Source organism: Dermacentor albipictus, chromosome 8 (genome assembly GCF_038994185.2).
Source record: "Dermacentor albipictus isolate Rhodes 1998 colony chromosome 8, USDA_Dalb.pri_finalv2, whole genome shotgun sequence".
NCBI lineage: Eukaryota > Metazoa > Arthropoda > Arachnida > Ixodida > Ixodidae > Dermacentor > Dermacentor albipictus.
The window spans coordinates 120,959,679-120,987,565 of NC_091828.1; the positions used below are offsets into that span (position 1 = coordinate 120,959,679).

The 27,887-nt window shown below is 48.1% G+C and overlaps 1 protein-coding gene and 1 non-coding gene across 4 annotated transcripts in view; one reads left to right on the plus strand and one right to left on the minus strand.

Moving 5' to 3' along the window:
* The window catches only part of IRSp53 (Insulin receptor substrate 53 kDa), a 211,651-nt gene that overhangs the window by 10,220 nt on the left and 173,544 nt on the right, over positions 1 to 27,887 (plus strand). The window lies entirely within an intron of this gene.
* On the minus strand, positions 10,038 to 10,113 carry TRNAP-GGG (transfer RNA proline (anticodon GGG)). The gene has a single exon. It is a non-coding gene; the product is annotated as a tRNA-Pro (tRNA).

Sequence of the window (27,887 nt, forward strand, 5' to 3'; positions counted from 1 at the left end):
ATGAGCTCTTTCTCTTTTTTTCTTTTCTTTTTTTATTGTTCTGTTTAAGTTTGTGCAGTGAATATCTCTCCGTTGCAGGCAAAGGTCGAAGCTGACAGGCGCATTTAATAACATCTGCAAGTACTATCACCGCAAGGTTAAAAGTTTTCCTTTTTTTTTCTTTGTTCTTTTCTCTATTTTGTGTGTGTGACCCTCTAGACAGTTGTCGCAAAGCCAAAGTAACTACAGATATAACGACATCCTAACGAGAAGAGGTACGAAAGCTGCTACGGTCCGCTCAAAGCTCGAAGCTGTCCTGGCAGATTCGCGGTACTTGTTTATCTATGTCCTTGTACAAGCTGCCATCTGAGAAAAGGAGAAAGATAAAACATTTCAATGGTAGGCAGAGAGCGGGAAAATAGCGATTGCACGGTTAACTGTGGCGAACAAAGTGGGATACATATGTAATTGCAACTAGCTCTCGTGAGACCGCTTATCTTATCGCTGCAAAAATAAAACAAAAACGGTACCGATTGGGACGATAAACCGTTAAGCGAAGGTGAGGCAGCTTTGTTGCTCCGTACGTTTAGCGAAGTGAGCGCGAACTCGCGCGTCTTATCTGTGTTGTTATCAATTCTGAACAAAAGAAGAGAAGCAGCGATTGCAAAATATTTGCGTTGGTAGGATCACGTGTATAACTGATGAATCTTCCTTTTTCTTCTTTTTTTATCAAGAGAAGCCACAGTTTCTCTTTGTGCAACGAAGTGGCAGGTAGTACACGTGGCCAACAGGTGGTTTTAATTTACTTTAATTTAATGATGGGGTTTTACGTGCCAAAACCACTTTCTGATTATGAGGCACGCCGTAGTGGAGGACTCCGGAAATTTCGGCCACCTGGGGTTCGTTTACGTGCACCTAAATCTAAGTACACGGGTGTTTTCGCATTTCGCCCCCATCGAAATGCGGCCGCCGTGGCCGGGATTCGATCCCGCGACCTCGTGCACAGCAGTCTAAAACCATAGCCACTGAGCAACCACGGCGGGTCCAGCATGTGGTTAGCCCTGAAATAAGAACTGGATACACATGCGGCGTGCCTTGTCCAAGCATTGCGCAGAATGATCTAAATGTTCTCCACAAAAACGAGATTACTTTTTTTTTTATCCCGAAATGTACAGCTTTTACTTATTACTTCGTGCACGAGTTTCGGCAGGTCGCCGAATTGGTTAATACTATTGCGTAAGAAGTTTGTTATACAGAAACTTGGCGTTTATTGCTGCATGATTACGAGGCCCTCTTGCGCTAAGTAATTATGCTCACACGGAGAAGGTGCACGGAGGTGCGGTGGTTTTTCAATTGCATTTGATTATTGGAAAATTCATGCGGCTTTTATACTAACGACTATGCTATTTTGATGTTTCAGACTTCTGTGCGTGTATTATTGCGAACGATTGCCATTTGTAAGGTATTAAAAGAGTGTTCTCTGTAGAGAACACCCTTTTTCGCGAGATATCACCAAGATCATCCCGCTTGTTTTGTATTACAGACAAACTTTTGAATGTTGCATCTTACCCTATATGTGGGCTGATTCGGATCCAATTAGTAACGATCAATTTATTCGAGCAGTCTAGTGCGCGCACGTGGCATTGTAAATTATAATATAGCAAAAAGTGTAGGGAAATACAGAACAAACAAAACTGAACATTTATACACAAAGCGAAAAGTTACAAACGCATATGCAGCAGAGAACAAGATCTATAATGTTTTGCATTTAGATGCTGTGACGTCAACTGCTCGGAATGTTGGTGCCTGGTTATGCCAGGCCGCTAGCCTAGGGCAATAGTCTGTCATATTATGTTATATGCATCGCATAGCCACGCTCGCCCTACAAACAGCTTGCGCATTTCCAGGAACGTATCGCAAGGAAACCGTGTATTCTTGAACCAGTATGTCAAAATAAGTGGGTGCTTGTGTGAGAGATTTTAATAACGTGGAAAGGTTAGTCGAGCGAATGACATGCTCGGCACACTATACTACAGGTTGAATATATAACGAGAGATCAAAGAACCGGAGAAAACAAAAAAGGTAAACGGATTCACTCGAATACAAAACTTGGAAGGGGGCAAGCAGTAAGCATCACGAAATGAACAAAATGGAGGTTTATGGCGCCCTCAATAAACAAAACAGCATGCGTCTCTGGCCCGCTTGACTATACGCCACAGATACGGATAACATTTTTTGTTTATTGACGGTGCCAAAAAACCTCTATTTTTGTCCATATCGTGATGCGCACTGCTTGCCCGCTTCCGAGTTTCTTGTGCGAGTGAATTAGTTTGGCTTCTTTCTTTTTTTAGTTTTCTCCGGTCCTTTGATCTGTCGTTATATATTGAACCTGTAGTATAGCATGCCGAGGTTTTCGCTTGCTCGTCCAACCTTTCCACCTTATTAAAATTTCTCACACAAGCGCGCACGTATTTTGACATACTAGTTGACGAATACTCGGCTTCCTTGTGATGCGTTCCTCGAAATGCGCAAGTTGTTTGCGTGGTGAGTGGGGCTATGCGATGCGAATAACATAAGATGGCAGACGGTTGCCCTAGGCTAGCGGCCCGGCATAACGAGTCACCAGTACTCTGAGTGGTATTGTTTCCCTTGTATAACACATATTTTTTCTTTCTTTTACTATGTCACGTGCGCGGATCCATTGCTCTAATAAACTGATATTTATCTAAGGAATGCCCAAGTAGCCCATGACTGGGGATCAGATGCAATGTTAATAATTGTTTAATGCCAACAATGGTAGCAAACTGGACTCAGTCTGGTTAACCTCCCTGCCTTTCCGTCTTCCCTTCTCTCTCTCTCTCTCTCTCTGTTTAATGCCAAAGCACAATATGCTCCATTACGCAAAAGTCCGTTGGCTGCGGCGTAACCGAGCCTTGGTACCAGAAATGACCGACGGTATAAAGATATTTTTCTAAAAAAATCAGGGTAAAAAATGTTGGGGTTGTCGTCAAAATTGTCAGGGAGGTTCCTGTAAACAAAGTGAATTAACGGCGTTGAAAAGAAAACGTTATATTTTTGCTTGCGGGGGAATGTGACCCGGGCAGACGAGGGTTGCTAGACGAGCGCGCTTCCCCTACGCCATGGCTGCGGTTCTGGCTGAGTAAATGCGTGCCTGTAGGGCGTGCGCAATCGCACACGTCACGTCGCAGCCGTCTGGTTGAGTGGGGGTGTGGCCTAGTGCGCGCGTCAACGGGCACGTGACGGCGCAGCCAATGGGTAGGAGGTGGCGCCACGTCACGAATGTACAAAATGAGCGCGCTGCATCCCGCGCGTCGCTTGCTTTTAGGTTTTGACCGGTGCTGTGTCTACTGCGATGCGCTGCCACAAGCAACACTCTTAAAACGGTTGCACCCTTTGGGGTGTATATTTGTCCCACTACAATAATCGTCATCTGCCTTGCTTGTGTTTCCTTTCCTGAAAACTCGGCGCTCGCTACTTTGCTGTCGAGAATGCTGCGTCACACTGATAACGCGCATGCCTTTCGTGACTGCGAAGTACCGGGCTCGCAGCGTTAAAGAAAGGAAACGCGGGCAAGACAGATGGCGATTATTGTTGTGGGACAAGATACGCCCCAAAGGGTGTAAATTTTTCTAAGAGTGAATGGTCCTGTCAGTCGACCTCATCCTACCACCGCCCGCACCCCCGCAACCGCTACGACGCGGAGATTACACGTGTATATGTGTGTGCGATATTGGAGTTGCTTTGAGCATATTAATGATTGCAGCTACTGTGATGTGTCCGTATATTTATTAACCGCTTAGAAAGCATCCATTCATTCAAATTTTGTTTGGAGTATTGGCAGTTGCAACCGTGTAATCAATCAATCCTGGCATAACTAATATTTCTACTTAGTGTTCCTTTATACTGTTACGTAGTCTGCGGTCTTCTCCAGTTACACGACCCGATGTGGTGGCTAGGCTGTTCCGCTGCCGAGCACGATTTCGGGGGTTCGATATCCTGCCACTACGGCCGCATTCCAATGGGGGCGGAATGCAAGTAAGCTCGCGTATCATGCTCCGGAAGCACGTTAGGAAAAAAGAAAAAAAGAAGCCCAGGTAGTCGTCATCAATCCGGAACATTACCTCTAAGGCGCCTTTCATAAACATCCATGCCCAGTTCCGAGGCAGTTAAACACGGCAATCTTCAGTCGCCTCCGGCGAAGGCTTATTCGGCGCGACACGCACTACCTGAGCCGCGTTCTTTGCAAGAGCGGATTGCATCAGCCCTTCGTGCAGGCTACGCTAGCCTATAATGTTCTGACGTCACCACTGAAACGGCATGCTTCGTCGCTCGGCATTCGTCCCCGCTGCCTCATTCCCGGGTCCTTGAACTCGCCTCTGTCCCTCATCGCATACAACGCGCACTTGATTGATTTCCTTTGTTCTTCAGCCCGCTTTTAGTATTTTAGTTCCTTCTCGGGGGCAACATTTTGGTCGGAATGTTTTTGCGCAGGTATAGGCGGCGCCTATGCTTTCGCTTGCGATTGATGTGCCGTAACCACCTGCCACGCTGGTTCGGTGGCTCTAGCGTGTCGGCGCTAAATGGAAGGTCGCGGGTTCGGCTAGTCACCGTTTTTTACGATGCATGAACAGCGCGAGCGCTCTCTCTAAACTATACGGTTGTTAAGAACTATTGCTGACGCTGTTTCGTTCGTTTTCCAGCTTTCTTTAGCTTAGTTACTAACTAGAGTGCATTTCGGATAAACAAAGTCGCTTAGACGGAAATTCCAGATAAACGGGACGAGCATAGCAACAGTGCTTGGCCAGCCCTAGGAACAATGTTTGCAAACTTCGTTGAAACGGAACGCTTCTTTTTAGTGAACGCCGGTTGAACGGAACAGGAACGAACCCTTCAGCTACCTCATTGGCTGTAATGCTTCATAGGAAACAGGAGCAGGTAGAAACATTATGTGAAATGGTGGTGCGAAATAGTCAAGAAAACCCAAACCACCAGCGATTTGCGCTGTCGTGGCATTTGGAACTGCTCTGCGGCGTTCAAGTTGCTTGTCTAACTTTCGCGTTTCTTTGTGCATCGTGATGACGGCAGTCAAGTAAGCGAGATCGCGTGAACAAGCGCATTGTGGGAAAGAAGTTGTTGATATTCCAAGAAAAGTGCAATAACGTGTAGTTTGTTTTTTTCATCCCAGTCAAATTAACACACTCGACGATTTTCAAATCAAACGATTTCTCATAATTCTTTTTTTTCGTCCTTCGCGTAAATGAAACTTCTGATAAACGGAACTGTATTTTCTGTCCACTTGAATTATGTTTAAGCGGGTTCTACTGCATAGCCTGGTAACCAGTGAAGCGGCGTGTACCATTTTGTATTTAGGTTAAATCGTTTCTTAAATGGTTATGCTCTTTCCTTATTTGTAAGTTTTTCACTGGCATGAAAAGCGTTTCGTGCTCTAGTACACTACTTGAAGTGCACCGGCTTACGAGAGCACTTATAGTGTCCCTGCGCATCCTCCCACGCGCACCCAGTGCTCACTCTCTCCCTCGTTTACTCTTGCTATTCCCCTTTCCCCCATCGCCCCTGCAGGGTAGCAAACCGGGTGCTCGTCTGGTTGACCTCCCTGCCTTTCGTGTCCTTGCTCTCTCTTCTCTCTTTCTTGCCATTGCATAATCACGACTCTTTGCTAACTAATGTATACTCTATATGGAGTTCGGACTACGTTATTCTCACTATTTTCCTGCTGCTTAACTTGCGCGAATAAACCAGTGCCAGTTACGCTTGATTATCCGTTCCTCACAGAAGTCGGCCGCACTGCACATTTCGTATCAGGGTAATAAACGTTATTCACTGTGAGTCACGAAAGAAATAATTAAATAAAGCTCAGGAACGACAGAAGGGCCAACAATAGCACTACGAAATGGTACTATATGAACAATGCCACCAAAAAATTTCTAAACATCAGACTGAAATCGACGAATATATTCGCTTAGTGCGTTCATTATTCGTCGGTATAATTATACCTCGACGCAATGAAGTTCCCGAGATTTACTTTCAGCGTCGTACAGTCCTAGCGTACATCAACTTCATCAACTGTAGCGGCCACGCCAGGTTAGATCCCTATACCGGGCGAAACGCAATCCATCCCTCAGTATATACACACCAAAGCGAGTGGGCCACGTAGCATATAGCCCGCTATCTCTTCCAAAATGAAACACCGCTTTCTGAATACCGATAAGCCGAAGAAAAGCCTGCAGTTATACCGCTATATACACCAAGAGCCACTTTTCTCCAACCGCGAAAGCACAGCGAACAGTATATATGACGAGGCCGTCTCCTCCGATACTTTACTTCTTCACCACCGTGACGTTTTCCCTCTCTTCATTCGACACTCCGTTTCCTACGCTCAAGAATATATATACATATATATATATATATATATATATATATATATATATATATATATATATATATATGTACAGGTGCTTCTAAACAAGAAGTCGAGGATATCCGCCAGCTAAGCTAAAGGAAAATAAACCGTCAAACCTGCGGTATATTCGTCCCCCAACCGCTTCCTGAAACACTGGCAGCGTTGTCTCTGACTCTCACGTCTCTCTCTTTCTTTGTCTCTCTCTCTCTCTCTCTCTCTCTCTCTCTCTCAGGGACGTGCTTTGCAATCCGAACGTTTCCTTCATCTATCATCCGGCGTAAGCCGGGCAGTCGGGCTGTCCGCCGGGTGTAAGCGAGAAGGGAGGGAGGGGTGCCGGGGAATCGGCGTGACTCCGCATTTTGCGCCGGCTCTTCGTTTTTTTTCTCGTTTCGTCCACGATCTGTGAGCCGGTGCCTTTTCCCGGTGAATATAGCACACGGCGGCGGGGACGGTGGTATACAGTGGCGGTCGCAATGCGGTGCGGCACGCGAATAATACCGCCCGGCGCGTTAGATATCCTCGGACAGCCGGCGTATAATTGGACGAAACCGCGCGTCCGCGCCTCTCTCCCGATCCAACATGGCGGACGAACCACTCCCGGGAGAAGAGAGGGTAAGGGCGAAGGTGTGCTGAAGGAGGGAGAGGAGGTTCGTTGACGTCCTCGGGACGATGTCTGCTGGCAGGCGAACGAACTATCGTTCATTGTTCGAGGGCACCAGGGGGGCAGATCACACCGTCTCTGGAGCCCCCCCCCTTCTCTGCCTCTTCCCCCCGCCAGCCCCCGCCTCCCCTAGCACCCTCCCCCGAAAAATGCACCCCCTCACCCCCCTTCTCTCCCAGCACTACCGTCACATCAACGCGGGCGGTCTCTCGGCAGTACCATTTCGCCGCCGTTCACTGACTTCTCGCAGACAACGAGGCAAGAAGAGATGAGAATTATACCTTGCGTACGAAAAAAAAAATAAAATAAAGTAAAGAAGGCGCGAAATCGAGATCGGGAGAGAAAGAAAGAAAGGAAGTCCTCGACGTTCGGGAGGAGGCGAAGAAGATTAAACCGCCGGCGCATTATAATTTCAATTTGGCGCGCTGTCCCGCACGCCTGTCACCGTCGAGCACAAAAGAAGCCAGCAAGGGAGCACGTGTATAGGGGACTTTCGCAGTGGGAAACGAACTTGTGTTCGATCGCTGTTCACGCGTGAAAGTGCGTCCTCCATTTTATCGCAGGTCTTCTTCTTCTTCTTCTTCTTCTTTTTTCTTGTTTTGTCCCTCGCGTGTGCCCGGTGTATCCGGTGGTGGGGTCGTGGTGGTTGATGCACAAGTGTAGCGTTCCCGGGCCCCCGATCGAGACAGTTACACTGGAAACATAGCGCGGGGAAGGACGATCGACAAAGACGAGACGGGACAAGCGCTAACTTTTACGTCCTTTCCCTTAGCAGAATCAGTTGCGTATATGTGCTCCTCTTCCGCAATAAACGCTGTGTTGAAAGTTAGCGCTTGTCCCGTCTCGCCTTTGACGATCGTCCTTCCCGCGCTGTGCTTCCAGTGTAACTATGTATCGCCAACCAGCCCAAGCCTTTTGAAGATCGAGACAGGTTCACTTGCGGCCGAGGCCCGTGGGCGTCTGTCGTCTAGCTACAGGGTGCCTCGATGCCCACCTCCAGTTGTCGCTGCTGCATCGAGACAGCACAGTGCGTCGGCGGGCTAGTTGGTGCGGATCCATAATTGCTTTGTTCAGCGCAGAACAACGGACACAAGAAACACGACATGACAAGGTGGACAATGATACAGTCATTGAGGCCACAGTGCATTAGTGCGCCTTCTTTAACGTTGTACAGTGCCGAATATAGCTCTTTGGGTTCTGTCGCATGAGTGCGCTCTTGTGATCGGCTGTTGTGGTGGTTCCTGCACATCGTGCTCACTGCGCATGTTGCTCTAGCTTCTGCTGTCTGTAAAGGAGCGACGCAATAAAACGATGTCAGTTGAGAGTAGCGCCTTGTCCTGGTCGTCTTTCTTGAGTCGGTTGTTTTGCGTTAAACAAAGTAATTACGGAAGCATCTAGACACCCTGTCGACAATTGCCGCACCGAGAAAGTGGCTGGCAGCAGGGGAAGTTGCGAGACCAGGTGATGCGACACCATCTCCTCTCTCGAAGTGTATGTGGTCTCGTTATCGTTGGTGGTGCCTGAACAACGTGGCGGTCTTGTTTACTGCTTCATTATACGTTTTCGTCTTCTTTCGCGCTTGGAAGGATGTCGATAGCTGTACGTGCACCTGGCAGGACGCGACGTTGAGAAATTTTTTGTCATCATTTCTGTCTGTGCTGGTATTTGCCGCCCGGCAGCCAAACGAGTGCCAATATATATACGGGTGAGGTCTTCGGGTTTACGGGGGAGGTCGGGGAGAGGTCTTCATCCTGCAGTGGGCAAATAAGATGATGATGACGACCACGTCATGTAATGTTGAGGTTGTAGAAGCTCTATCCCGCGCTTTCTCGCATATTTATTTATTTATTTATTTATTTATTTATTTATTTATTTATTTATTTATTTATTTATTTATTAGTGCCTCAAAGGCCCTGGTCAAGGTATTACAAGAGCGATAAGTCATTACTTCAGGGAAGTGCAGACTCTATGGCAGCCTCGAAATCATGTGGGTCGGAAGCGGTGCCAGGCGTCGGCGGGAAGGTCATTCTAGTGCCGGTTAGTCTTCGCAAAAAAAAAAAAGGAATGAAGATGCGCGGGGTAGTCTGGAGCAGGCGGACGGTACACATATCTTCCGTCACTTACGCGGCACGCTGGAAGGTGAACTGCAGGAGGATGGCTGAACTACTAGGAGAGGAATGAAAAAAAAAATAAGTGATAAAGGCACATTTCTATATCCAGATCAGATATTCCTGCCTCTAAGAGATTGAACATTGAACGACGGCGCACATGGCAAGTGCGACAGATCATCGCCACGGTGCGCTTTTATAGCGGCTACGGCGTTGCACGCGAAGTCGCGGATTCGAATCCCTGCCGGCAACGGCCGCAGTCCGTGCGTCTCCGTGAACGTATGTATATGTACACCCGTGAGCAAAAGTACAGGGACCACAGGGTCACCGAAAAAAACTGAATTTCTTCGTAATTACCAGCCATAAACGGAAACAGACGAGTGGACTAGAAAATTTACAACGCCTAGCTTGTATTGCAATCTTCACTCTAAAAAACGCTTACACCCCTTTGGGGCGTATATCTGCCACACACCGATAATCGTCATCTGCCTTGCCCGCATTTCCTTTCTTGAAAACTATGCCCTCGTTACAATCCTGTCGAGAATGCTATGTCATGCTGATAACACGCACGTCGTTCGTGAGTTGGAAGTACCGGGCTCACCGCGTTAAAGAAAGGAAATGCGGACAAGACAGATTACCTTTATCGTTGTGCGGCAAGATGCGACTCGAAGGGTGTAAACATCTCTGAGAGTGTTTAGTTTTACGTAGTAGTTCTGCGGAAACCCGCAAGGTGGAGAGAAGTAATGAATAAAGGGAAAATCAGACAACCACCCGTTCGTAGCAATTGCTACGAAGGAAACCCATACGGGTTCCTCGAAAGAAAAGCCTCCATAGTTGAAGAAAAATTCGTCCTGGTCCGGGACTCGAACCCGGGACCAACGCCTTCCCGGGGCAGCCGCTCTACCATCTGAGCTTAACCAGGCGGTTAGCAGATGGCAGGACGAAGTCGAATTTGTCGTGGCTCAAGTGGTAGAGCGGCTGCCCCGGGAAGACGGTGGTCCCGGGTTCGAGTCCCGGACCAGGACGAATTTTTCTTCAACTATGGAGGCTTTTCTTTCGAGGAACCCGTATGGGGTTTCTTTTGTAGCAATTGTCTGATTTTCCCTTTATTCAGTGTTTCGTTTCAAGTTACGCTCGCAAGCAGAGGAGAAAATCAGTGTTATCACGCAATCCCTGGTCCGTATACTTTTGCTCACGCACTCTTAAAACGGTTGCACCCTTTGGGGTGTATATTTGTCCCACAACAATAATCGTCATCTGCCTTGCTTGCGTTTCCTTTCCTGAAAACTCGGCGCTCGCTACTTTCCTGTCGAGAATGCTGCGTCACACTGATAAGGCGCATGCCGTTCGTGACTGGAAAGTACCGGGCTCGCAGCGTTAAAGAAAGGACACGCGGGCAGCACGGATGACGATTATCGTTGTGGGACAAGATACGCCCCAAAGGGTGTAAATTTTTCTACACTCTTAGAAAATTGACACCCTTTGGGGCGTATCTTGTCCCACAACAATAATCGTCATCTGTCTTGCCCGCGTTTCCTATCTTTAACGCTGCGAGCCCGGTACTTCCCAGTCACGAAAGGCATGCGCGTTATCAGTGTGACGCAGCATTCTCGACAGCAAAGTAGCGAGCGCCGAGTTTTCAGGAAAGGAAACGCAGGCTAGGCAGATGACGATTATCGTTGTGGGACAAATATACACCCCAAAGGGTGCAACCGTTTTAAGAGTGTAAGAGTGCGGGTGCATATACACGTGCCGGTGCAGTTTCGAGCGGCCGTCGTCCCCGCCGCTGCCGGCGCGTCGAGCGGTTCGAAGCGATTGCTCACGCGCGCGCGTTTTGCGGCACCCGCAGGTCGGTTGCTTCGTGATCGCAAGCCAGCTGAACTCCGTTCGCTCGCGTTCTCGACGCACATACAAATAAAAAAAAGAAAAAGAAACAAAGAAAGGAAAGGATTATGAGTGACAGCAAACAGCTGCGCCGCAGAGTTCGCCGCCGCAGCCCACACGCATGTGCGGCTCCGCCACTTGCGAACGCCGTATACGGGTGTTCCAGCGAACGCTTTCAAATCTCTTTTTTTATAAGGCTGCCTGCGGCAGATAGCAAAATTCGTGTTAAAGAGCTGGTCTACTCGCAGAGGCGGACACTATTTGGGCAAAAAAGAAAATGAAATGCAAACACCCTGTGTGTACGTTCTGCTGTCTGAGTCATACGCCCGCGGTGCTCTTGCAAGCGTCGAGATGGGAGCTGCCGTTCTGGCGCGGTGTCCCCACCGAGACGAGATTGAATGGCGTCTGTCCGATCGCGCGATCGAATGTGTGTAGGAGACAGACAGAGAGAGAGTGTGTGTGTGTGTGCACGTATGTGTGTGCATGTATGTGTCTGCGTGTTTGTGCGTACTTACGTTGTCTGTGTGTGTGAATACATGTATGTGCATACGCGCCTGCCTGTATATGTATGTCTGTATGTGCGAGAGTGAGAGATAGAGTCATTGTGGGCGCCCCTGTCTGTCTGGGTATGTTTGTGAGTGTGAGAGAGAGTAAGTATCTGTGTTGCGTGTAATGTGTGGCCCCGTGTATGAGCGTGTCAAAGAGTCTTGCACCCGTGTAAGTCCGGCGTGTATGAGTAGACTGAATGCGTGTGTACGTGTGTGTGCGCGCGAGTATATATTTGACAGTGACTGAGTGCGTCTGCGCGTGCGTGGGAGAGGGAGAGATAGAATGTGTATGTGTACGCGTGTGCGTGCGTGCATGTGGATACGGGCACGCGCGTCTTTGATCGACGGGCACATCGGCGTCCCCGGCAACGCTCACGCGCTACTTGTATTCTGTCTGTATACGCTGTAGTTTTGTATTCGTAGCCAGGCGAATGGCTCCTCCCTGCTACGAGCCTGTCGATGAAGCGGAAAGCAGCCCTTGGCGGGACGGACCGTCGTTTCCAATGGCGGTGTGACTAATTCGACGGTTCATTGCGCAAGACGCATGCTCAAGGCCAGGGAGGAGCCGGCGGGGGTGGAGACGGCATCCAGCGAAGCGGGCCGACGGAACGCGGGACTCCAAAAGGATTTGATGGAGTAGGTGGAGAAGAAGGAGGAGGAGGAGAAGGAGAAGAAGATGAAGAAGGAGGAGGAGGAGGAGGAGGAAAGGGGGAGCCGTATCATTTCGGGCGATGATGAAAACTGATTAGGGAATTGCGGATCCGGGTTTTGTTCACTGAGGCGGGAGAGAGGGGCATTGAGTGTCTCCGGGAGGAGTAGACATTGCCGTGCAGTCGGCTATGTCACGCTAATGATAATGACGACCCACTGTTGTACTACACTTAATTCGATTGATGATGATCATTACGGGCGTTCGTCTTACACATGGGGCTGCTTTTCTAGGCAGTTTCGAATTCCGCCATATACGTGGTCGAATTCGCCGTCTAGCCAGACCCGATTGGCGCGCAAAGGTAGCTAAAGCCTTCTCTGAGCGGCGTAAAACACTGGAACTGCGGTATGCCACGACATGGCAAAACGTGACAACGTCCCAAATAACACCCCTGTGTTTAGTTAGACTGATGGCCATTGTTACACTTTGTCCCTCATGATGACAATAATTGCGGATGGTGATGGTCATTATCATTATCATCATCAGCATCAACCTATTTTATGTCCACTGCCAAGAACGAAGGCCTCTCCCTGCGATCTCATTACCCCTGTCCTGCGCCAACCGATTCCAACTAGCGCCGGCGAATTTCCTAATTTCATTGCTCCACCTAGTCTTCTGCCGTCCTCGACTGCGTTTCCCTTCTCTTTGTGCGCATTCTGTAACCCTAATGGTACAATGATCATGGTGATGTCCTAAAATTGATTTCGGTCTTCTCACGTCAGCGGGCTTACGAAATTGACTCCTGGTATACTGCGTACCAAGGCTCGGGTTGTATTTCCAGCAATGGAGACCGCTGTATCACAAGAGGAGGAAGAGGGGTCAAACGCGGAAGCACCTGTGCAGTGCGATCAATCGGCCATAATAATATATGGGGTTTTACGTGCCAAAACCACTTTCTGATTATGAGGTACGCCGTAGTGGGGGACTCCGGAAATTTTGACCACCTGGGGTTCTTTAACGTGCACCTAAATCTAAGTACACGGGTGTTTTCGCATTTCGCCCCCATCGAAATGCGGCCGCCGTGGCCGGGATTCGATCCCGCGACCTCGTGCTCAGCAGCCTAACACCATAGCCACTGAGCAACCACGGCGGGTGAAGCAATCGGCCAGTTCGGTTACTCTGATGCCATTCGTTTAACAACGACAGCCACAAATGCCCCAATAAACATTACTTCTCGGAGGAACAACTTTCAAACTGCAAGTAATTGAAGAACGCAGCGTGATAAAAGCTCCAGACGACCAGTCATACGACTTTAGTTGATTCCCAAGTCGTCGATAAAGCAACTGGCGTGTCTGAGCTAGGGCTACGTATTGCCTAGTGATGTCTTGCACTCATGATGCTAAACGTAAGTATACTTGGGCAACCCAAAATTCAAAGTGAGGGAACTGCTAAGTGTTGTAAACTGTCAAAACTCTGTTCCAGCTATTTCTTTTTTTATTATTATTATTGTTCCCCTTGCGCACATTTGCCTTTATACCGAACTAATACGTTGACGCCAAAAGAGGCTTCTTGGTCGTTTTATTTGACTCGCAGACGACACCGTTCTTTCCACTGTACAATTACATATACAGTCGGAGACAAGAGTTCCGTGACCATGTACGGCACCAAAAAAAAAAAAAAAACGAACAGTGAAGTTTACTGATGACAGTGGAGGAGATTGTTTTCCGAGTCCCAAGTCTATTTCATTGAGTAGAACTTGTTACCGGGCGAGTTGGTCGGGATCTAATGAATACATTGTTGCGCCAAAAAAGGAAAATGATGACTTGGGAGGGAGAGTACGCAACGACATATTGAGCGCTGAACTTCAACTGATTTTATTCTTACAGCAGGGCAGGGAGAATGAACAAATGCGCATGCGTACATCAGTGTTGCCTAGAGTGATCACCGGGGAGTTTTAACAGTTGCAACTCGTTTTCAAACAGAAAAACAGACGTATCACTAATACAACTCGTGCCGCTCTCTTTTATGTGATGTGCCTCCAAAAGTTCTCCTCCTAACGTATCACCACTCCTGCCAAGTATCTTTATCTCACGCAGTAGCGGCTGGCATCGGCCTTCCGTTGGACAAACGGGGAGATGTGTTAATGACCGGGCCCGGGAGCATGAATCGCCTGTAATCGGCAAAGGTAGTGCGCATTTACCTGCGCATTGCACGCTTTTCCTCGGGTACCAGAAGCTAATCTGGAAGGTCATGCCTTTGTATACTGCAAACACGGGAAGTGATTGCAGCAGCTGGAAATACGCCTTGGCCGCCATGCATCGTTTTGTTGTTTGCATGTGCGTTCGCGAAATTACGACGTCGCGAACCCGCCCCGTGAGCAATTGGGGACGCCGTGCAAGGGGAGGAATCGGGATTGATCTTGTCAACCAGTCGGTTTCCTTTAACGTGCACCTAAATCTAACTACACCAGCGTTATTCGCATTACACTCCCATTGGAAACCAACTTGGCATCGAACTCGCAACCTCGTGTGCACAGCTGCAAGACATCATATAACCAGTGAAGCCCCCGCGGCGTTATCTTACGTGTATCGAGGCACATTAGAAGGAGACGGTTCTCAAAATAAGTTCAACGCTCGCCTTGTCGCATGGTCTTTTGATACTTTTGCTTCTGTTTCTTGCTTCTTAGCTTTTTTCTCTCTCTCTTTCTTTCTCTCTCTATTTTGCGTCCGGCTGTTGTCGCTTTGCACGGCGGCCAACAACCACCGAAGGCGCTTTGCCCCGTCATCGACGTCTCTCTCGCTTGCTCGCCTCTCTCTCTCTCTCTTTTCTCCACTCAAAGACGCAGAGTCGAATGCTATCACATCAGCTCGGTTTCGCGCAGACAGTAGTAATACGAACGTTGATTGCGACGCTCTTACTTCTGCTCTCAATCACGAATTCTCTGCAGTACCGTTTATACACGCATTAAAAGAAAAAAGAAAAAAAAGAAGAATCGAGACACAACCTGGCATCAAGCAATGCTCTCGCTTCAATCGGTCGCGCTTCTTCCGAGTAATTACGTTCGAGTCAGCCCCTCCACCCCCCCCCCCCCCCCCAGTACCGCCCTCCCCGGTGCAACGCAGTGTGCGTGAGAGACAGAGATAGAGGGGGAAGGGGGAAGAGAAAGAGGGAGAGAGTGGTAGTGACGCACCGTGTGGTCTTTCGCTCTCTGCGAAGGTGTACGGCTTCCCGATTCCCCAACTTGGTTCGTTCGCTATGCGTCGCTGTAGCTCGAGTAAGAGTAAGCACTACACCATGGGACAGACACGCCCGCAACATCTGCAGGCTCGACGAGGGCTTCCGCGAGACAGCGTGCGCATTAATTCGGTGCAGCCCTCCGGAAGAAAGAATGCATGCAGAGTCAGCAGTGCAGTAATTCGTGTGTGCGCTCAGTCGAGTGTGGCTACAGCAGTGGGCGTTTGCGAAGCCTTCCTGCCTTCCGGGCATCGTCGGAATGGCCGGCAACGCTGCTAGTGACGACTGTGGTCGTGAGGCGGCCCTCGGAACATGTTCTCTGTAACATGTACTCGACACAGTGTATACACAGACCGTAACTCGCGACTGCGCTATAGTTCGCATTGATCGCAAGCCATTGTCGGAAGAGAACACTTCGGAACGACGACACCATTGACCGTCATAGCGGAGGGTGACGGACGCATTCCTAATGCTATTCTTGGGGACACGAACCCTGTTCGAAGGGCTCTAAGTTTAGTCGTTGTTCAAGTGGGATCCTGCGCTTTGACTTGTCTCTCTGTCTTTCGTTATGGCATAACCATTTAAGAAAGTGTCAGCACTGGTAGACTGTACCGATTACTTCCATGCGAAATATATAAATGTACAACACGTCACAGCACAGCGCAAGGGCAAATAAGCACATAATAAAATGGGAGAATTAATCGAAATGGAGCGTATACCGCGAGGTTTCGACTCTTTACTTGTCATGCAAGCTCACGGATTCAAAGCCAAGACATTGCAACCCGGGGTTAAATTTTGAGCGACCCTTCAAAATAAGCTGGTCACGTGACGATGGAACGAGGCGATAACCACACCGACGAGAAGATAGCAGAGATTGATTCCGGTAAGGGGACGTCGTCATAAGTGGCGGTGGAAAGAATACTTGCAATGATTTAAACGGCACTTGCCTTGACTTCTCAGCGGTTGGGGCACGAAGTCGAGGGGTCGACTCCTGGGCATGGCGGCGAATATTCACGTTATCACGTTGTAGTGACGTTGAAAAATAAAACACTGCTATAAGCGTGAGCTAAGAATTTAAACTACTTATTGGGCGGTATTTTGCCCAGAAAAAAAATAGCTATCGCAGCACTGGAAGCACACCGACAACGCGGTGAGCAACTGTTGTCGATGGGCGAAGTCTGATCTCGCTGGTCAAGTCCGTCCGCTATTTATTCGCGTATCGCGGTGGATTCCAGAATAATCGCTCGCGTTTGCTTACATTCGAGAACGTAGATTCATTACATTACATTACGTTACATTACATTAATTCTTTACATTACACTCGTGTCGTGCGTGCAGCCTGATTAGACAAGACTCCGTTCGCTACAGAATCCGCGACAACATTCGAGAGTTTTGGGATACAGTATAGGCGCGTCTTGCACCGAGTGACAAATCCATAACAGTGACAATCTGGTGGCGGAAAAAAATTAAGCAGACCCAACTGCAATGGACATCAACGTAATGCGAAGCATTCGCGGTTTTGTCCAGTATGGTTCTTACACTCTTAAACAAATGTACACCCTTTGGGGTGTATATCTGCCACACAACTATAATCGTCATCTGTCTTGCTTGGTGAAAACGCTGCGCTCGCTACTTTCCCGTCAAGAATGCTGATGACACGCATGCCGTTCGTGACTTGGAAGTACCGGGCTCGCAGCGTTAAAGGAAATGCGGACAAGACAGATGACGATTATCGTTGAGTGGCAATACACATTTTAAAAGTCTATACTGGGGGGGCTTATCTTGTCCCACAATCATAATCGTCATCTGTCTTATTTGCGTTTCCTTTCTTTAACGCTGCGAGCTGCGTACTTCCCAGTCACGAACGGCTTGCGCGTTATCAGCGTGACACAGTATTCTCGACAGGAAAGTAGCAGGCGCGGCGTTTTCAAGAAAGGAAACGCAAGCAAGGCAGACGGCGATTATTGTTTGGGAGAAATATACACCCCAAACGGTGCAACCGTTTTAAGAGTGTACGACCGAAAGGGTTTGATGTTGCTTTAAGAGTGTATCAATTCCATAACTGTGCTGCAGGCACGGCTAATGCTTTTGAGACGTGTTCAAAACTGGTACGGTGTGCAGAGCATGGTGTCGTTTGTTCTTGTGATATAACCCGGTTGTTGTGGCATAATTTTCAGTGATGTTGCTGTTTCTTTGGCGCTTCAATGCATAAAACAGCGTTTGCTTTAAAAAAAAATAAAAAAAGGAACTGGAAGGCCAATGCGTTTCGTCGGACACGTTCAAAATTCGTATCTCAAAACTGCTGCTGCTGTCCAGAGAGTTCACTCCAGGGGGATGCGCCTTGCGAACACACTAGCTACGATTCATGTATTAGAATATGTGCAGTAAAAAAATTAATTGAAAAGTTAATGAACGTGATTATGCTAATTTTTTTTCGATTAAGCATTTTTTGATTACTCGATGACCGCCTCATCGAGTAATTTAGGCCAAGGGCTAGAATTGTGCTACCTGCCACAGGCACAATGTTTAAATACTTGTTCCAGCTAAACACACAATAATAATAAGAAAACACCTATACACGATGCCACGACGTATACTTTCGCTCGGAATGGTCGGAACTTGGCTAACGGCGTTCGCGGTCACCACTTGACGCACCTGATCGCTGACCGGTGCGTTTCTAGCGTGGAGAGTGACTCAGCAGGTTCTGAATGCGGCGCGTCAGCCGCGGAGTGGGTTGGGGCTATGTGCGATTCGTATTCACCTGCTTCGGCTATGTGGGCTTGCGGCATTCGATTCCGCGTCGGGAGGGAGAGAGAGAAAGAGTGGGCGCTCATCTGCAGCTCTAGGGGAGAGAGAGAGAGAATAACTTTATAGCTGTTCGGGAGCAGCTGCGCGAAGGTTGCGCGTGTTTTCCGCAATCGTTCTGCGCATGCTTTGGGCTCGATTGACACGTAGTGCGTGCTACGAGGCCGATTGTGGCCAGCCCGTGGAAAAAGGCCAAGTGCGGGCGTTTCCGCGCGTGCCGAGCCCCGAATTCCGCGCGTTCCCGCACGTACAGCTGTCGGCGTGTAAGCGTTGACTTGCTTTTCTTTTTTTTTTTCCTTTTAAACGAGAAATGTCTGAGCTGCGTGTACGAAACGGACCACAGCAAACAACGGAACAGAAGTATGTGTTTTTCGAGCGGTGTGTCTCGATAAGCCGGAAATTAAGCCGCAATCTGTGTTCATTTGCTTGTCACTTGCCAACTTCATCCCCCATAGTTGAAGATATATCTTCCCTCTTACTTCGTTTCAATGTGCTACATTGCTTTCATAGAAGCCACATTTTCTTTTAACTGAGGGATTGATTGATTGATGTACGTGGCACAGAACGTAAAATCCAACAAATCAAAACTGATCTGTGTAGTAGCGCTTGCATACCGTGGCTAATTATTCAACACAAGCGCACGCAGCAACTCTGCCCACAAAGAACTCATTTGAGAAGGCTACATAACGTCTAGAAACATTTTTTTTTTTTCAATGAAGTACAGGCAGACGCTTTTATAACGAAGTGCTCGGGACCTCCCAGCTTCTTCGTTGAACAGGTCACTTCGCTGTAAAGGTCGCGCACCGTTGCTGTTACAACAGAGCAAGCTAAGCACTTTGAACAAACGAAAACCTTCACTTAACATGGGTAGCCAGCCGGTATGACAACTGGCTAAACTCTCTGGCTTTAATTAATTAATTATGGGGTTTTACGTGCCAAAACCACTTTCTGATTATGAGGCACGCCGTAGTGGAGGACTCCGGAAATTTCGACAACCTGGGGTTCTTTAACGTGGACCTAAATCTAAGCACACGGGTGTTTTCGCATTTCGCCCCCATCGAAACGCGGCCGCCGTGGCCGGGATTCGATCCCGCGACCTCGTGCCCAGAAGCCCAACACCATAGCCACTGAACAACCACGGCGGGTTCCCTGGCTTTCCGTCTGTTCCTGCTTCCTTCCTTCCTTCACTTAACATGAATTCAATAGCGACCTAGTGAAGTAAGTCGCAATTTTATTTTTAGTGCACTCCTTGTCTGACAATATCTGTGACTGCGGCCAATCTTGTTGCACCGAGTTTTACAGCATGCTTCGCAGGGAAACACAAAAGTGACAAAATAAAGAGAACGCCGACAAAAAAAAATCTTCTTTAGTGAAAAATTAGAAGACGTTTCGGCTTCCACACGGTAGTCTTGTTCAATATGAGAGTGATGCATATAAGAGCATGACGTTGTGAAGGCTTGAAAAGGTGGCGCAGTCATCGCGCGCCCACGAAGGGGAGCCTGACGTCACTACGGTTCAGAGTGTGCGCAGTAGTGTGGATGTACATGTATTGAGGATGCAAACGTTGTGCATGTATTTTGTTTGTTTGTTTTTTGGTCGCAGTAATACATGTCTGGCCCCAGTCTATTTCTCTTTCGTCATCATGCCTCTTTCCGACCAGAAAGGATTCCGTCAAACCCTGTATTAAAGTAAAGCTGAGATCCTCGAATATCGCTTTCGCCTCCCTTGCCGTCAAAATTCCAGATTCGTTTACGTAATCTTCGTCATCAGCTGCCTTCGCTCGCGTTCGCGTCCTTTACGGCCTAGATGGCTTTGAAGATCGAGGTTGACGTTCGTCATTGAATCGTCAATTGCGACTTATTCGTCTGCCCTTCTGTGGTCTTCGTTGTGGAGGTGTTCACAATACGTACGAAAGATGGGATTTCGGCTGGCACATAATCCTTCGTTATGTCGGTCATTTGGCTTTATAGAGGTTTTCGTCGTAGAGATATTCGTTAAAGACGCGTTCTACTGTATGTCTTATCACGTTAAGACACCGTCTTGGCTTTCTTTTGTGCTTTACACTTACTCTCGATGAAAGCCCTATAGACTATTTCTGCAAACAACCCCTTAGGAAATATATGGACCGCTATATACCAAAGGAAGTAAACTCAGAAACAACATCTGCACACTGAGTACACTTGCCAAAACCACAGGTCTTCAAGAAAGCACAGCAGTTTGCCTTAAGTGTATAGACAATCCACAGACTGCCTGAATTCACGTTTATAATGGCATACAGCCAGCACCATGATATTGGCAGCGCCTCCTGCTCGTGCAGACAGTTACTTGCGCAACCGTGCTCCAGGTTTATTTCATTATTGTATTCATTTATTTCGGTATTGCTACATAAAGGGAGGAGGGCTGAATAAACAAAAATTTACGTGGCTTGTTGACAAAGAAAAACGAGTGACGTGGAAACTCGAGCAGGAAGCACATCAGGTTTCATAATCAAAACAAGATCAAAGTGCACCTAGAGTGTAACTTTGTCCGCTACAAGGTTGGAAAGGGGAAAAAAAAGAACCATAATTCGGTAAAAACACCGATTGCTCTGGAAGCTAGTCCATAATTGCATTTAAGGAGCTAGAAAAACTCAGTTAATAAAGAGTATCCACCCACCTTTCTTTTTGTGTGCGGGCTGAGAATGTGCTGAAAGATATGTTGGCTCCGACAAAGAGCTTATTTAGTTAATTCGTGTTTACACTGCGAGAGGACAAATAAAGCTCCGTTAGCGTAAGCAACCAACGTGTCCTTGCTGTTTTGATACGTTCGCTAATCTCCGCATGGCGCTTCGGCGGCCCTTCGCAGCCCAAGGGTTAAGCAGCTCTTTTACCAACGTCGGCCGGCAAAGCTGCACCATACTGCGCATATGGCTCGTAAGCAAGCAGCGCTTGATTCGATTGAGGGGGTTGCAACTTGCTTTCACGACACGCCTGGCCGGTTCCTCGAGCAGTTCCTCCTCCGCCCTTGGACGTCCTCTCTCGGGTCTGCTCCATTAAACCCCGCCACTCCCACCGGCCGCCCGTTCCAACCTTACATCGCGCCGTCTCGCTGATTCTCGCCGGGAGGGGGCGCAATGATCGCCTTCTCTCCCTCTCCCCGCCCCGAAGTTGCAGCGGCGGTCTTTTCTAATCTCGTCTCTCAAAAAAAAAAAAAAAAAGTTCGCTCCCACATACTGTTTCCGCTTTTCGTCGTATAAACGGTCCGAATTCGGCCGACCAGCGCGAGTTTATGGTTCGGCCGACTTCATCAGAGTCTTACGGCTCGCCTTGGCTCCGCTTGGCATGGTGCGGAGTGAGTGCGGGGGGGGGGGGGGGGGGGGGGCGTTTTCGCGAGCAAGTTGCGAAGAAAATGGTTTGTGCCTTCATGAAGATCGATCTCGCGATGGAGGCAGGGGGTGTCCACCAGACGTCAGCGGCAGGTTCTCCCGTAGCAGTGGGGGGAAGTAACGAAAACAACAATAAGAAAGCGTTTGGTCGGTTGGGCGTCGAGTTGAATTACGCGGGGTTGCGTCCTGTTTTCTTGCAGCGTCTATTGCTTCGAGTTTTCACGACGGCAGAAGTGCGCTTACTTCCTGAAGACGTCCAGGAAAATCAATCTTTTGTTTTGTGTAGTTTTTTTTCTTTCTCTCCGTTTTCTGTTGTTCTGGCATCTGCCGTGTGCTTGTTCCTCGCTCGGAGCGTTCTGCTGGTTGAATAAAACATCTTCGTTCTTTCTCTTTCTGCAGGTTATATGAGACCAGCGAGTAGATTATGGTAGAACGAGTAAGACCGCTTGAACCAACATTCGGGGACAAGGGTCTTTGCCAGGATAGCAAGACAAGTTCGCGTGTCGAAACGTCGGCATCAACGACGTTCCTTATTCTATCATGCACCGAAAAAAAATGTGCTTGCGCTCTTTGGGGCGTGTCCTGTTCCCAAACAATAATCATCACCTGTCTTGCTTGCATTTCCGTTCTTGAAAACTCGGCGCTCGCTGCTTTCCTGTTAGCAATGCTATGTCACGTCCATAACACACATGCAGTTCGTAACCTGAAAGTGCCGGGTATGCATCATTAAACAGGTTTCCCTTATTTTTGCTTTTTTTTTCTGGCTGCCTTTCTATCCCACCAAATATGTCAGCCAAACCCGAAAATTGTGCAGTCTGAAAAAAATATGCGTTGGTCCTTTTGGTAGCGCCGTCTAAAATGGGGCGGGGGGTGGGCGTTCATGTAGATATGTGTCACTGGATATACAAGACTGCATGGATATGCGTGACACGGTGTGTACCATTGGGTATGCGCCCTTGGAGCCATTGGGCTCCCCCTATCTCCCCTCTCTCCCCCTCCCCTCTCTCTCCAGCGTAGGGTAGCAAACCGTATCTTCCCCTCTGGTTAACCTCCCTGCCCTTCCCCTTTCCTCTGTTTCTCTCCCTTCAATGAACCTCTTTGACACCCACATGAGCATGCATGTGCGTCCAGGGCATGTGCCGCTCTTCAATGAGCCACTTTCACTGTAACCTGGGTCGTCGTCTATGCGCCAACTGGGTATGCGCGGACTTCACGGCCGCCCCGCCAGATGGCACAACGTGTCCAGAGGGAAGCGTTTGCAGTACATCCCTCATACGTGACGCATTTCGGATATTCGCGTACGTGGACAGTTGTCGTAGAACAAGTGCTGTTCGATTTCCTTTTCTTTTTGCTTTTTAACGCATTTTTCATGACTTCGAGCGTCCGTCTTCTCATGAACATCTGCTTTCTTCGGATAGTTTAGAGGCAGTTGCTTTCACTTCGAGATACCTACTGCTGTGTGCTATCTTTGTCGCTTGAGTGGCTTGCTGGTTATGGAGTTCGGCTGAGCTCGTAGTACCTTTGGCTGTATTCAAGAGAAGCGAATGTGGTATGAACTAATTCTCGCTCATGCGATTATGAGCGAACTAAATCTTAGAGTTAGATTAAACTGAGCGAGTTGGTATTTATTCACGTTAAATTATTAGCGCGAAAAATTACGTAAGAATAAAAGGGAAACAACACAGCACTAGTGACGACTACCAACCAAACGCTTATTCTGAAGGAAGGATTAAAAAAATAGCACTCGATTCTCACTGTTATTAAAAAAAATTCTTTTTTTTTTCGGAGGGAAGGCGTAACTTTCGCCACAAAAGCATAAACAATATTTGCAGGGAAATAAACTCTTTGTTTAGTGCGCTTTCGTGCGTTTGTAAGGCAACGTATGCCTCTAAGAGTCCCATAGTGTCACTGGCCTTACGTATACTTGCAAGGAAAGTTACATAAGCAAACTATTGTAACCAGCAATGTACCGAACAAGAAGGCAGAGTTGCAGCACAGCAAAGATCATGAAAATAGGCGAACGCCCCTAAGAAGAGTCGAATAAACAAAATCAGAGAGACAGACAGACAGAGAGAGAAAGAGAGAGAGAGACAAGGCAGGGAGATTAACCGAAAGTAAATCTCCAGTTCGCTACCCTGCATGTGGCTGGTGGAAAAAGGACGTTAGAAGGAAGGTAGAAGAAGATAGACAGAAAAACGCAAAAAGAAGATCATGAAGTACAAAAGACGTTCACTGAGTCCTGTTGATTGCAAAAAGCACAACAATGCTCTAAAAGTCTTGTGGTAAGATACATGCCCATGTCCACGTTGGAGGGTTGTCTCTTCCAACAGACGTCGACTGTCGAACTTGTTGAGCACAGTATTAAATGAGCGTCTCTGTGCGCAATGGTGTGGACACTGGCACAGAATATGGCTGATGGTTTTCTTCTTCGCTGCAGTGATCACAGGCTGTGTTATCGGCCCTTCCTATGCGGAACGCGTAAGCATTTACGAACGGCATGCCCAATCATAGCTTGCGTAAAAAGGCTCGCTTCTATTCGGGGCAGTCCTGGTGGTACTTGGATATTTATTTCAGGGATCCAGGGAATGAAATCGCGCCTTTCTGAAACCAAATCAGTAACAGCAGTACAATAACACACCTAGAACAAAATTGGTCGTTGAAGTAAGCAATCCTTTTAGAGCTTTCAATAACGCTATCAAATATCCGCTCACAGTATTTGTCTACAGCCAATATATCGAGACTTCATTGGCCAAAAGGAGACCAAAGTGATCCACAAGAAGTCTGTAGACAATCTATAGCACGTGTAAACTTTTGCAGGGCAGGGTGAAAGGCCGTAAAGTGAAAACCGCTGCATCGTTTCGAGCCGCCGCTCGCAATGTACTCCGGCGACGGGCCAAGTGCAGCAATAAGCACCTCGCCAACGGCAATAAGGACGGCAGGCGCGGGGGAGGTGATGGCGAAAAGAACAGCGCGAAGTCATCGAGGGCGTCGTTTGCGTGACAAGCCCGGGTCGTCTCAGTTCAAAGGCGCGCAGTCAACAATGACGGTGGCACAGCTGCGGTGCACTGTCCCTAACGGCTCCATTGTATACGTGCTGCTCAGACTTTACTTCGGGAAGACGTCTTTTATACGTCTTTTCTTCGACAGCGAATAGCGCTCCACGGCGCTTTATTTCTTTTTTTTTTCTTCGCCAGTGTCGTCGACGGCTCTCCGCATCTCTATTGGTGTCTTGTCTTTACTTCTGCTGCCCCCTCTATTTTTTTTATCTTCACACGTTCTTGAGGTAGGTGTGCTGCCGATATAACGTGTTTATCGTTGTATAACTGCTTCAGGCGCCGAATGTACAGTACGTTTCATCTTTAGAGGAAACACGCGATTTGTGTTCCAGCCCATAGTGCGGCTCAGTTTTAAATGAAAGCCTATAGATAAATATTTGTCAACAGGTCTCTACATAAGGCATTCATATCAAACATTTACTTTCAATGAAGCTGACGAAAAATTAAAATTGTGTTAGCTTCAATGCTCTTTCGATGCTTCGCTTAAGAGCGAACCTCACTGTATGGCTGCACATGACAGGATGATGCCTCAAAGTAAATAATCCTATAACAAAAAAAGAAACATTGTGCGAATCATTTATCGTGCGTTTTTATAGCCACCTCGTATTGTACCTGATCTGCGAAACTGCTTAATAACCGCGATACATACAATATAGGCGGCGTGTACCAGTGCATGTGGCGGCTGCTAGCACGTGTATAAGGGGTCATGTAAGAAGTCATCTTGTTTCTGCTCTCTTTGTGTGTGTGTGTGTGTGTGTGTGTGTGTGTGTGTGCGTGTGTGCGCGCGCGCGCGCGCGTGTGTGTGTGTGTGTGTGTGTGTGTGTGTGTGTTGTGTGTGTGTGTGTGTGTGTGTGTGTGTGTGTGTGTGTGTGTGTGTGTGTGTGTGTGTGTGTGTGTGTGTGTGTGTGTGTGTGTGTGTGTGTGTGTGTGTGTGTGTGTGTGTGTGTGTGTGTGTGTGTGTGTGACAGTAATGATATGCCAAAGGCAAATTGCTGATGCAACTGATGTTTTCCGAGCACTGCGCTGCATGTGAAGCAATTAATTTTCTACCCGTGCACCTAAAGTATTTTTTGAACGTTACGCCACGGAATACCACACTCTGGGACACATCAAAAAGCATTCAAATTCTTCGTGCGTTCTACTGCATTTCTATTCATACTGGAGATTCAAGACACCCGAGGCTACATATTATACGTATTGGTCTACATACAGTGTAGGCTCAGAGGTACCTCCAAATCACACATATTTCTTGATAGAGCAGCGCATGGTATTCATCGGTTTCTTTTGCTTAAATTGTTATTGAGGCTAAAAAATCCTTAGCCCATTTAGAATGTACGCTAGTTACGGGCCCATTCTTCGCCAGCTCTTCCGAATAGGCATGTGCCGGGGTAACACGGGGAGTGCACAATGCTTAAATGTACTCACATATCTGTCGCAATTCTATCTGCCACACACCTCGCATATCCAGTCGTCTTTCGAAAGGAATCGCAGATCACCTTCTTACTCGTACTCACCGCGGTATAGCTCAGTTTATGGCGTTGCGTTGCTGACTCAAGGTCGTGAGTTCGACACCGGCCGCGGTGGCCGCGTTCCGATCGATATTGCGGCGGAAAGCTCGTGTACCATGCATTTCATGTAGGTTTAGAAAAAACTTCGAGTGGCTAAAAAAATTAATAATCTGGCGTCACCCTTGACCGCGTGCCTCATAATCAAATCGGAATTATGGATCGTAAAGTCCCACCTTTCCTTCTTCCTTTCTTTTTCTTTTTTGGTAGTTTTCGGGACACTGCAGCACGAACGTCGAACAGAAATTTACGCATCGCGTTTTAAATCATTTTGATCAGTAACCCCATAATACAGACGGTTTGTGCCAAGCCGCGGTGACCTTTTTGCACGCAGAAATTGGGGCGTTTCTCTTTCACGTTGTTCGCGGGGGTACCGCGGATCCTCCATCCGAGGTGCCAGTTGAAGCGGGGAAGTGTCGGTACATACACCCCCCGAACTCCTCGTCGATCTCGACGACGCAGTGACGACGAAGGGCAGCCGAACAGGCGACGCGTCATCCATCGCGGCATTCCTGGCCGCAATAGCGCAAATCGACAGCGTCGAAGGCGTTGCGCAGTCGGCAAACGCTCGTGTGACGCCAAGCGACTTGCGCGAAGCGGCAGCGGGCCCCGGTTTCTGCCAAGGCCACGGCCGGAAAGTCGTACTCCGCATCTCCGTTCATCTCTCTCTCTCTCTCTCTCTCTCTCTCTCGTTGCCTTGTTTCCTACCCCATTGTTCGACGAGGCTCATCCGACACCCCCATCTCGCTTACCGCGTCGTTCCCCGGCCGCCATACCTGTATCTCCGTTCTCTCGTCGTCGTAATTGCGTGCAGCTCGTGGGAAAAGCCGCTCGCTGTTGGAGCACGCCGGAGGTTCTGCCGAGTAAAAGCGCGAGTGCCGATGCACTGGTGCAGGACATTTCTGTTGCGTACTACGCTGGGTGTCGTGAATGGTTCGTCTGCTTTCGTCATTTTCGAGAAAAAAAAAAGAATGACGAAAATGGCATCTGCTTTACTAAAATGACGGAGCAGACGACGTTTTAAAGGAGTGCTCTCGTTAGGTTGTCAACTTGTTATTTTCTTGCGGTAAACGAAAGTCCAAACACTCTACGTCCTGGAAGACAAAAGAAAAATAGAGAGCTTTAAACATGGGAGCCTAAAGTTAAGGGACGCTATCGACCAGGCGTACGCCTGAACGCACAGTATACAATAAAATGCGTAAAGCATCCGAAGTAATTTTAGAAGCAATGTCGCAATTACGCAATGTCGCTTGAGGACGCTGTTTCTAAAGCTCCCTGATGCCGTGTTGTTCCGTAGGGTTTTTTTTTTTTTTTGCCCCTGTGGGTCAACAGTTTTCCCATGGATAGATTTTATGAGTGTGTCCTTTTGAATGTAGTGGTGCCTTGTCGCACCAAGTTCACTATTTTAACCTGTCTGCATCCTTTTTTGTCGCATCTGAGTATCCGGGGTTCGCGATGAAACCCAACCGAATCTTCAATAATCACTGCCATTACTTTGTGACTTGTAATTCTTTTGCGTTGTGTAAGGTCTAAACCCTCTAAACCATAGAATAAATGCTGGTAAGCGTCAGAGTTAGCTCGACAATTTGCTC